The sequence below is a fragment of the Vulpes vulpes genome, chromosome 12 (genome assembly GCF_048418805.1).
Source record: "Vulpes vulpes isolate BD-2025 chromosome 12, VulVul3, whole genome shotgun sequence".
Lineage (NCBI taxonomy): Eukaryota > Metazoa > Chordata > Mammalia > Carnivora > Canidae > Vulpes > Vulpes vulpes.
The window spans coordinates 154,435,884-154,447,414 of NC_132791.1; the positions used below are offsets into that span (position 1 = coordinate 154,435,884).

Below are 11,531 nucleotides of genomic sequence, written 5' to 3' on the forward strand. Positions count from 1 at the left end.
TTTTCTCTATACAAAGATAGCTCAAGGGCCAGCTACTTAAACAATATTTATTTATAACCCAACTGAGAGCCAGATTGTCCCTCTGACATGTAGAGACTGTTCTGATGGATCTCCATTGTTTCATATTTATAAAGCTGGGAGATGCTTGCTGCCTTTTCATGATTCAGAAGGGGAAACTGAGGTTGAGAGAGGTGAGCGATTTGCCCCAAATCACATGTCGGTTAGCGGGGTAGGGTTAGGAAGAGATCCAGACTTTGGACTCATTGTCAGTGAGGTAGTGTGAGGGAGATGAGGACCAGCCTTGACTAGCCCAGTTCTAACTTTTTGCTGCATGTATGACCTTGGGTGAACACTCCAGCACTCTGAAATTCTCATTCTTCTTACCTGGTGAAATGGGAATAATTATATCTTCCTCACAAGAATGGTAGGAGGAATAAAGAAGAGAATGGAGAGGAAGTCATCCAGCACAGCACGTGGCAGGAAACTAATCCCCTTTCCCCCCATCTGCCCCTTCCTTCCTGAAGTGAACAGGGGCTTTGGAATAAGTCCTCGGTTCAAACCCTCTGTGAACTTGGGAAAAGTATTAATTTTCCTGGGTTTTAGTTTTTCTTATTTATGAAATGGTCACAGGAACCACCATATTGAGGGTTCTTTGAAGAATTCAGAGAGATGATAGATGTAATATAGGAGGCCTGTCTAGACAAAGCTTCTCTTTATCCTTCCACCCGCCTCCAGGATTCCTTCCAGCGCATCACAGGACAGGGACTCCCGACCCCAAGCTGAGATGGTGGGAGACTGTGTGTCTGTGTGTCTCTGCCTCCTTCTTCGGGCGTAGAGCTCTGCAGCCAACTCTCGGCAGGCACAGGGTTCAGCCAGTAGAGCTGATGGCTCTGGGGACAGCAGTCTTCCCTCTCAGCCCTCAGGCCACTTGAGGACATGGATCCCTTGGGGGTGTCAAACCCAAAGAGGGTCACTGTAGCAGCTTCCAGAGAGGGTGCTGGAGACCTGGACACGTAAATAACCCTGAGGAGACAGCCCCTTGGCCCCCCTCCTGGTCGTCAGAAGTACGCATTACGTTATTCAGAGAGACACTGAGGTTTCAGACCACTTCATATTTAATCGACAATCATGCTCCCTTCCAAAAGCCATTCCAGGAAAAACATCAGTTTAGTTCTTGACAAGAAACAAAGCTTTCTGAAAACTTGCGCACATAGGCCAGGCCTTGAGGGACACACTCCCAGCCTGTTTTGAGCCAGAGGTGGCGCCAGCCTCGGACACTGTGGCCAGAGCCGTGCACATCAGTCTCATGTTTCGGGAGTCCTGGGGAGTGGTGGCGCCAAGCTCAGGGATACGGGGTTGTATGTGGTGAACACGGATAAACCTGTGTTCAAATCCTCCTCCACCTCCCAGTGATGGCATGTCCCTCAGCAAGACGTGGGGCCCCGCAAAGCCTCCATTCTTTGCTGTGAAATAGGAATAACATGCCTACCTGGAGGGTTGCGCTGAGGTCCAAATCACACATGCCAGTGATTTGGGTTGATTCATGTGAAATGGCCACTTTTGAAGGCCGAAAATGTTTGAATGTTGGTGTTTTCATACAGTTCAAGCTCGGTGTGTGTGTGTGTGTGTGTGTGTGTGTGTGTGTGTACATATATATAGTGGCACATTTGAAGGGTCCCAGAAAAGGGCTAAGCATTTATATAGTGGATCTCAGAAGTTAATAGTAAGCATAAGCAGTGGGGAGGGGGCCAATGAATAGCTGCCTGGGGCCTAGAAGTAATGCATTTGAACAGATGTGAGCCTCGCTGCAGGTGATTTTGGTGAGGTGATGCTTTATGCTCAATTGAAATACTAGTCTTTGAACAAAAATAATGTAGAGTAGAGGGAATAGATAGGATGCTATATGCCAGTTCCTTCCCTTACCCTTTATCTTCTTTTTTTTGGTCCACGTGGGTAGTAGGATTAACTTGGTGTGTGTGTGTGTGTGTGTGTGTGTGTGTGTGTGAAAGAGTGGGAGAGCATGGGAGAGGGAAACCTGAGAATTTCTTCTGGCCACATTAAAAACTCTAACCCTAATGTTTGAGGCCTCTCTTTCCTCTTGAGTTATCTAGTTATCTATATCCTCAATCTTTGCACCCTTCTGAGGTTGGGGGTTGGTCAACATGTGTTGTACCCTCAGTGGTGCCTCTCCTATTCTAATATTAAGTGCACGATTTCAGCCCTCTTCGAAATGTCCTTAGGCGTTGGAGATAAAGGAATTAGCCAGTGGGAAATGTGAATATTAGGCTTGGAAGCAAGTTGTGAACTCTCCTGGCTCCACCTCCTCTCATCTCAGGAAGGAGATGGCACCTCCCCTCATGCAGTGGAGGTGGAGCAGCAGTGGGACTTGAACTTAGGTCCTTGAGGGCTAAACTTTTGTTCTCCTAGGAGTTTGTAAGCACATTTCACCTTCGTCTCCTTGTTACTGTTATGACCTAACATACGCTGGCCAGCAGTTGCATTAATGTGAACCCATGTGACTTGTCTCAATTGCTCTTTCCTGTTGCAATTCATGCTGGACACACAGCACTGCTGGGTAGGACAGTCCTACTGATCATCTGTTCCTTCAACACCAAGGATATGACAATAAGCACATTAGACATAATTCTTACCCTTGTGAACTGCACGGCCTCTGTGTTCCCACTGTGTGTAATTCTACAAGCTATAGGTGAATGTAGTGGGACTTGAGAATGTGTAACAGGGAGGCCTGCATTAGTTGAGGCCTGGTGGGAGTTGTCTGCTTCTTTCTTTGTGAGCCACAGATCAAGAAAAAAGAATGATGAGGCCAGAAAGGGTACCAACACTCAAGCCGAAGTGATGCTGGCAAAAGCCCTAACCCTCACGATGTTTGGGAAAAGTCCTCATATTTCCCGTGGAGAGGCCTCCTAGGGCCTCTATGTTTTACACCAGGAAGTGAGCACAGAGCCTCTATCAGCATTGCCTGGTCTTGAGTTCTGTCTCACATTTGCAAAACAGAGACAATAATAATCTGTCTCCCAGCCACTGTTGTGAGGATACCTGAAATCAAAAGCAGAAGTGCCTAGCACCGGCTCCTTTCTTGTAGTATCTGAGTTTCTCTAGTTTCTTCCGGGAAACTTGTCCACACGACTGAGGCGCTCTGTGGCATGGACCAGCCTTGCTACATGTGTGCGATTCCTCATCCAGAGCCCATGAGCTCACCTCAGGATATGTGGTGGAAAATTCTAGCACACCTTAACTTTATGCTTGGAATTCGAACTTCGTTTAGGAGATATTAGGAATTCACTGAAGCTCTTTAAACTGCAAGTCTTCTGACAAAAGTCTCTTTTAGATGAGGAATGACCAGGGTAAACATGGGGATTGAGGAGGGAATGAAAACTAGGGAGCAAGAGTCTGTTTTATTTTGACTGTTCCATGTGTTCAAGACTAGAGGAATATTCACTCCTGAACTGGGGCAGGATGAGACTGGGAAGGTCGGATGGGAGAGTAGTCATCTCCCCCACCAAAGCACTTAGTGGCTGCCTGTGTCATTTGAGCCCGGTTCTGATTTAATTGATGTGGCCCATCAGCTGTGCCCACAGCGTCCACCTCTAGTGTCCGTGCTACGATATGGGCTGGCCATTATTCTCTCCTGCCCTTTGAAGAAGGCCATGGCTTCAGATGCCAAGTTTAAGTCGCTGCCATTCAAAATTAAAGTAGTAATCATTCTCCCAAGGCACCGTGACATCAGAAATAATGTCATAGTCGTTCCTCCCACTAGGAACTTTCCAGATATTCTCTCTCAGTCTCCCAGCAACTTTATAGAAAAGGAACCTGATGGCCTGAGGTGCCTTTAAACCACATGCAAGGAAACAGTTTGCTAAATGAAAGGAGAAAATGAACCTTGCCTGCTCTGAGCATGAAACCTATTGCTTTCTCCCCAACCACCTTTTATAGAGGATCCATTTTTCCAGATGAGGAAACTGAAGCTCAGAGAAGCTACAGAAATTGCCCAAGATCATGCAGCTAGTACAATAGCTAAGCAACAGGTAATTTTTGCAGTGTCCTCTATAGCCCAGGCAGCGGGTTTAAGGTCTCACGTATATTCTCTCCTTTACCTACCAGCTTGCCTTACATCACATATAAATGTCAGAACTGGTATTTATGATCAGGTCTACTTGTGTTCAGAGCTTTCAACTGCCCAATTCTGCTTTAAGGAGACTGATGGGGGATTGATATAAATTCCAAATTTTCAATAAAGGAGTGCTAATGTTGGCTAAGAAGATGCTCAATCAGAATTTATGGGGTGAAGTGATGAGCCACTTCTTCCTCTGAATGCAGTTCCTGCCTGTTTCTAAGTGATGGATGGAAGTCAGAGAGCGAGGATCAGGAATGTCTGACCTTATGTAATGGACATTTGAGTGAAGGGTACCAGTTAGTTGCTGTGATCAGTGAACAGATAAAACCCCAGAGACATCGGGATGGCCGAGGTCAGATGAATGAATGCAGGCTGCCTCTCTGGGATCTTTCCTTCCCAAGGAAATTGATGGAAGATGTGTCAGGCCTAGCTCACCGCATTCCAGCCCAAGGGGTCAGCTGTCCAAAACGTGTGAGTGTCCCACAGCCTGAGGTGAGGGGTCTGGGGAAGGGTCTTCACGGTCTCTGCCACAGCCCTGGAGACGAGGCACTATCTATCTGTTCTGTAAATAGCACACACATTCCTGGGAGATGAAAGGCGGTTCTACAGGCAGCACTGTGAGCCCTTCCAAACTCCAGGCATGCACTGCTCATCCTTCCTGGCTCTCTCTTCAAACAACCACGTAAGATATAGTGACTGTGTGAGGGGCAGCAGAGGCCGGAAGACAGCAGTCATATCTTCCCCGTGAAGCCCCGGGAGAGTCATCGCATCATTGAGTTGGAATGATAATCATGAAATTAATAGACTTTGGTGGAAATTTTTGGAGCTATAATGGATGCTTGCATATCAACAGTTTCCTCTCTCTCCCCTAGTAGCCCATTGTGATTATACCCATTTTTAAAAATGAGGCAACTGAGGCCCCAAAGGGTAAATCATTTGTTCTTAGGCTTGGCTGCTAAATAATGGAGCAAGGTCTTGCATCCAGGGCTCCTATCTCTGGCTCACATTTTTCCTACAATATGACTTAGATTATGACCTGGCTCAGCCTCTGGCTGCTTCTACCATATATGATATCCCAACTCTGCTTGAACATCCAGTGTGGTCCATTCTAGAGTTGGACAGCTATAACAGAGTGTTAGGAATAATAGCAACTATATTTTGAGCCCGTGCTATAAGCCAAAATGTGTGCTAAATGCACAGTAGCCCTCAGGAGAGCTATATGTGGTTAAAATTTGTGGGGATTAAGTTTCATAAAACACAAGTGACTTGCTCAAGGTCACACAATCAGTAAGTGTTGGAACAGGAATTCAAACTCAGGTCCGTCTTCTGTCAAACCCATGGCACCACATTTTCTCCTTATGTTGAATGGAAATTATCTCTAATTTCCATAAAGATGTCCTTGCTTGCTTTTGTATCAATCTGTTGTCCTGGCAGGTGCTGAAAGAACTTTTTGCTTTCAACGTCTTCTCCCCAACAGATGCAGAATTCTTGGTCCCTCCCATTCTTCCTGGTGAGATGTGGCTGTCAGATGGCTCATACTCCCCACATTCACCTTGTAACACAAAACATAGAGTTGTAGAACGAACGTAGGGCTCCAGGTCTAGAAAAGTGGGTTCTGCTTCAGTTTACAGGCTGCGTTTTGTCAGCTTCTGGGACCCTCATCAACTCCATGGGAGTCCTACCTAATTCTCAAAGTTGTTTTGAGAATACGGTGTAGAAATTAAGGAAGTGACAGCCCCTTACAAGAAGGTGGATTAAGTACGTAGATATTCAAGATAGCATTTTTTTTTTAAGATTTTATTTATTTATTCATGAGAGACACACAGAGAGAGAGAGGCAGAGACACAGGCAGAGGGAGAAGCAGGCTCCATGCAGGGAGCCCAACGTGGGACTCTATCTTGGTCTCCAGGATCACGCCCTGGGCCGAAGGCAGCGCTAAACTGCTGAGCCACCCGCGCTGCCCCAAGATAGCATTATTTATAACAGACCAGCCAATATGACAAAAGCCATCCACTATAAAGCAGAAAACAGAACTACCAAAACATTCATAGCAGGAGAGTGGCTAAACAACAATGGAACACCATCACTTCAGGGGGTGGGATGCAGACATTAATTTTTTTTTTCAAAAAAAGCTTATGATAAAATGCTAATTAAAGCCAGTAAGATATGTCAGTTATACCTCACTTAAGCTAAAAAAAAACGGGGATCCCTGGGTGGCGCAGTGGTTTGGTGCCTGCCTTTGGCCCAGGCCGCGATTTTGGAGACCCGGGACCGAATCCCACATCGGGCTCCCGGTGCATGGAGCCTGCTTCTCCCTCTGCCTGTGTCTCTGCCTCTCTCTCTCTCTCTCTGTGTGACTATCATAAATAAATAAAAATTAAAAAAAAAATAAGCTAAAAAAAACCCCTCACAGACAAGATCTAAAGCATTATCTGTAGTATGATTTCAACTTAACATAAAGTAAGACTGATATAAAATGCATCCCAGCATTATTATTTCAATAATTATCTGGAGATGATAGGCTTATGAGTTGTGTGTGTGTGTACGTGCATGTGTGTATAAATGAGTGTGTACATCCTTTACATTTTTTTTTCTATTTTCAAAATTTTCTGCAATGAGCTTGGTCATTTTGAAAGTCAACACAAAATGTGAGGTTCAGAATGGAGCACAGTGAACTCCCAAATAGGGCCTCACTGGCCCAGAGACCAATTAGCACCTTTTCAAAACCCATTTTGTTTTTCCTGCTGTGCCAAAGTGCCATTTCAGCGTCTCTCCTGTGCTCACTCATCTCTTTTGACATCACTATTTTGATTTGACTGGATTCAAAGAGGAAGCAAATACAATAGACTAAGGCCAATCTTTAGGAACTGCCTAGTCTCACATTGCAAAAATGCTATGCTGATACAGTCTTTAGAAAAACCCACAGACCCCAACAATCTCTTTAGCATCTCGCCAAACAAGCGGCAATATGAGAAGTTACCTCAAAGCTGGTACTCTGGCCTTGTCACCCACTCCTGGAGGGTCAGCTGTTCTGAGCATGCCAAGGCAGGGCAGGGCAGGGCAGGTTGCCAGATGGATTAGTCTTGCCTGGGGACAGTTGAGTCTTATTAGGACAGCTTCTTAAGTTATGTCTTCTTTGCTTGATAATATTATAACTGATTTGCCTCTAAGAAAAATGCTGCTCCCATTGCTGGGTAGGGCAGTAGGGTAAAGGTAAGCAAGAGAATGTTTTCTGGAGTTGCGTCAACTACATGTTCAGAGCAACAGCTGGACCCTGAGCCCTTGGTGAGTCTTCGTGTGACTGGTTCTGAAAATGGTAGAACCTTAGCTTCCTTCCTGTCTTACTGTTGGAGTGGCCAGAGCTGGGAACTTGATCTTTTACTATTTACACAATGGAACTATGTGAGAAGAAAAGGAACATAGATATTATGGGGTACAGAGTGCATCCTATTTGTTGTTACCAAAGAGAAGGCCACAAGGTATTGCCAAGGTCATTTAGGTTGCAAGACAACTCAGCACTTTGTTTGGTATCTCCCAGTCTCCATTTGTCCACTAGAGTGTGTAAGGGAGAACTGGTGCTCATCGTCTCTACTGTGGCTCCCTGGGATACCAGTGCCAATGATACTTACTGTCTAGCCAGTGCCTGCTGTGTGCCAGGCATCATGCAGGAATTTACAAGCATTATTACAACGGTTACAGGCTGAATTGTATTCTCTTGAAATGTATATGTCAAAATCCTAACTCCCAGAACATCAGGATGTGATTGTATTTGGTGATAGGACCTTCAGAGAAGTAATTAAATTAAAATTAGGTCTTTAGGGTGAACCCTAATCCAGTATGACTGGTGTCCTTATAAGAGGAAGAAAGTAGGACACAAACGGAAGACCATGTGAAGACACAGGGAGAAGGCAATCATCTATGAGTCAAGGAAAGAGGCCTCAGAAGAACAACTCTGCTGACCCCTTGATATCTGACTTTCAGCCCCCAGAGCCGTGGAGCTCTCTGTTGCTTAAGCCCCCCAGCTTGTGGTACTTTTGTTATTACTAGTCAGTCCTAGCTGACTAGTAATACCCTATCCCAACCACAGCCCTGCTAGGGAGAGGGATTGGTCCCAAGAGACACATGAGGAAATTCAGACTCAGAGTGGTGAAATAACTCACCCAAGATGAATAAGAAGACCTGAGTAGAACCCAGTCCTGCTGAAACCTAGGGTGTGGCCACTGCCCTCAGAAGAGATGGGACCTCCTATGTGAACGGGCACTACAAACTACATGTAGTTGTCGAGTGAACACAGCATCTTAAGGCATCACTTCTTACTTTTGCTATGGTAAATGGCTGTCCCTTGATTGGGAATTCTAGGTTGAGCCTGGTCCTCCAAAGGGGCCCCTCTTGGGGATGCTTTGCACTTTAGCTCCTGGACCCTATCTTTGGGTCAGAAAAGGGTTTCTCCAGTCCTTCTGACCATTCATTGCAGGCCATTGTGAAGCAGCAGACTTTTCTCCATTTCCATTAGCATGGGGACAATGTTGGGCAAAAACAAAGTCTCTCTGGGCACTAGAGCCTGACCTTCACACATTCTGACTGACCTGCCAACTTCTGCCACCAGGTTTTTTATGGGCCTTTTGGTGTGTAGGCATTTATATTTTTCTACAGGCAACCTAATCCCAATGCCAATCATAGCAAACTATTAGTCTTTCTACCTGCCTTTTGCCTTCTTAATGCTTATCCCTTAGATCTTGACTCAGCTGTCACTTCCTCAGGGAAGCCCTTCCAGCCTGGACCAGTATCCTCTGTTAAGCTAAGTTAGCTCCATAACAGACATAGTTCCCTGATCTATCCCTCTCAGAGCCTAGAACTCTGAATGGCATAACAGTGGACTCTCAACAGATATTGATGCAGAAATTCATAGGCTTTTTTACTGTCTTGCCCTGTGCTTTCCTTCATAGCACATGACATAATTTTCAGTGATGTGATTAAGTTCTTTTTTTTTTTTAAAGATTTATTTATTTATTCATGAGAGACACAGATTGAGAGGAGAGGGAGAGACACAGGCAGAGGGAGAAGCAGGCTTCTCGCAGGGAGCCCGACGCGGGACTCGATCCCGGATCCGGGGATCACGACCTGAGCCAAAGGCAGGTGCCCAACCGCTGAGCCACCCAGGCATCCCGATTAAGTTCTATATCCCTGTCCCCAGCCACTGGTCTGTAACTCCATGAGGGTAGGAACTTTGTTTTGCTGACTGATTCATTCTCAGCACCCAGCTTTGCCCTGAGCAGAGCGGGCAGTTTAAGAATGCTAGTTGCACAACACTGAATGAGGGACACTGAGAAATCGGAGAGGTTTGGATTCACCCGAAGTGCATTTCCATGCCTTGGGAGAGCTCACTATATGCCATTCATTGCTTTATTCATTCAGCAAACTCTTTATCCACTGGTCTCCCCATATGCTAGGCAGTGCATTTAAGAAATCACGAAGAAATGGTCCCAGGTTCATGTGGTCACAGCCTGGTCGGGGAGGTGGGCATTGACACTGGTAGTAATAATTCAGCACACTCAGCACTGTAACTAGAAGCAGACACCTGGGTGGGGGTAATGTACAGCAGGGTGCAAGTGGTCCAGGTGTCATGGGGTCACAGAGGGCAGAGAGGGGGCAGCTCTTGAGCTGAAACCTGAGTAAGTCACTTCAGAGGAAAGGAGGGGAAGAGTACTTTAGGCAGAGGAAAAACTTGAGGGAAGGCCCAAAAGGGACTAGAACCAGGCTGGCAGGGATAAGAACAACTCGGCTGCTTCCTGGCTCTGCCATGTGGGGAGGGGAAGTGGGAAGGTGGGGTGGGCCCCTGTCTGCTCTCTGGAGACCTTTGCAAAAGGAGGAGGAGAGCAGGTTGTCATTCTTTCCCCGCTAGGACTCAGCTTTTGTCCCTTGTCTGGGCCTGGCTCCCTTTGATCCCAGCAAGGCTATTGTTTCCCCAGCGCTTGGTTCTCAGCTTCCCAGGGGAAAATGTGGTCTTTGTTCCCCAGAGACTTTTCCTCCCCGTCCTGCCCTGGTGGGGACCAGCTGGGGAGGGGCTCAGCGTGAGGAGCCAGTCCCTGGCAGCTGGGGACAAGGGCCTCCCCTGTCCCCATTCTCCGCCTTATGTGGGTTGCACGGAGCTCTCAGAAGCCTCTCTCTCACTTGGTACAAATCATGCTGTGTTGGGGGTGGAGAGGGAGTTCTGGGCAAACAGTTTCAGCTTCTTTATTTTTAAAAATTGCCTTTGTTAACATTTTAAGCCTGTTCTTAATATGAATCAAATGCAGCGAGGCCTGGTGAAAGCCTGGGTTTGAATCTCAGCTCCACCGTTCATTGGCTTTTCCGCTTGGGTAAGACATTTCAGTTCTTGGAGTCCTGGTGGCCTCTCCGAAAAGTCAGGAAAATGGTATTTATCCTACAGCGTTGCCACACGGTTTTCTTCTTTCATTTGGTAGAATGTGAAGCACCTACTGTGTGGCAGCCACTGTGGCAGGTGCTAGAGGAATCACTGGAGAAGGAGGTAGACTTGATGCTGCCCCTCACGAAGCTTACCAGGGAAGAAAGACTCAACCTTGTAAGTACTGCCAGAAGAAGTGCAGCTTGCTGAGGGAGCCTGTAGCAGGACTTCACCGAGTCTGGGGGAGGGCCAGGAGAGGGGCCCCCAGAAAGGTGATGCTCATGCTGGGATTTGCTGAGCACACAAGGAGATGATCCACAAATGTTCACTCCCACCCCCCTGCCTTGGATCAGATCCCTCACCCACACCTGCCAGGTTTCTGGGGGTTTATGAAACCTCCTCCCCTCCAGGGAACTTACTCAGCTGAAAAGAAGTAGAGGCTGGGGGCCGCTTCCTGGGGCCTGGAAATTGGTGAATCCGCTTACAAGGGAATGACCATGGGGCCAGCTGTGACACTTTCTGTGTGCCTGAATGAGAGGCGCTGGCTCTGTGCTACTCAGAGCCGAGCTCTTGGCCCAGCTCACCAGGCTGGAGAAGTGGGGGAGGGGGAGGGCAGCTTCCAGACCACAGTGCTCCGGGAGGGAAGCAAATGGACCTGTAATTTGATCGAGGTGGCTGGGGTGGCTCCCAGAGCTGTGAGGATGAAGAATAGCTTTCAGAAGCGTGTCAGGGGAAGCAGGCAGCTTCTCTCCTCCAGCGAGGGGTTGTGCACACAGAGCTGACACTCGGAGTGGCCTCAGACCCGGGGACACGGGCGGTGCCACTTTGGGCATCTTTGCGCATCTTTGGGGTGCAGTGCTCACCTGTACAGAGGCATCTCCTTAGGCCGGGCATGTTTACAGAGAGTACATGTTAGTCCTTGCAGCAGCCTGTCTGCATCCCCCGCGCCCCCCCCCCCCCCCGCCCCATCTTGCAGATGAGAAAGCCGAG

General features: G+C 47.3%; 1 long non-coding RNA gene across 1 annotated transcript; it reads right to left on the reverse strand.

The window, feature by feature from the left end:
- Positions 1-1,097: 1,097 nt before the first annotated feature.
- LOC140594755 (uncharacterized) lies at positions 1,098-11,095 on the reverse strand. Its single transcript, XR_011995995.1, has 3 exons — positions 10,961-11,095; positions 7,116-7,222; positions 1,098-5,687 (listed from the first exon to the last, which is right to left on the reverse strand). It is a non-coding gene; the product is annotated as an uncharacterized lncRNA (long non-coding RNA).
- Between the last annotated feature and the right edge of the window lie 436 nt (positions 11,096-11,531).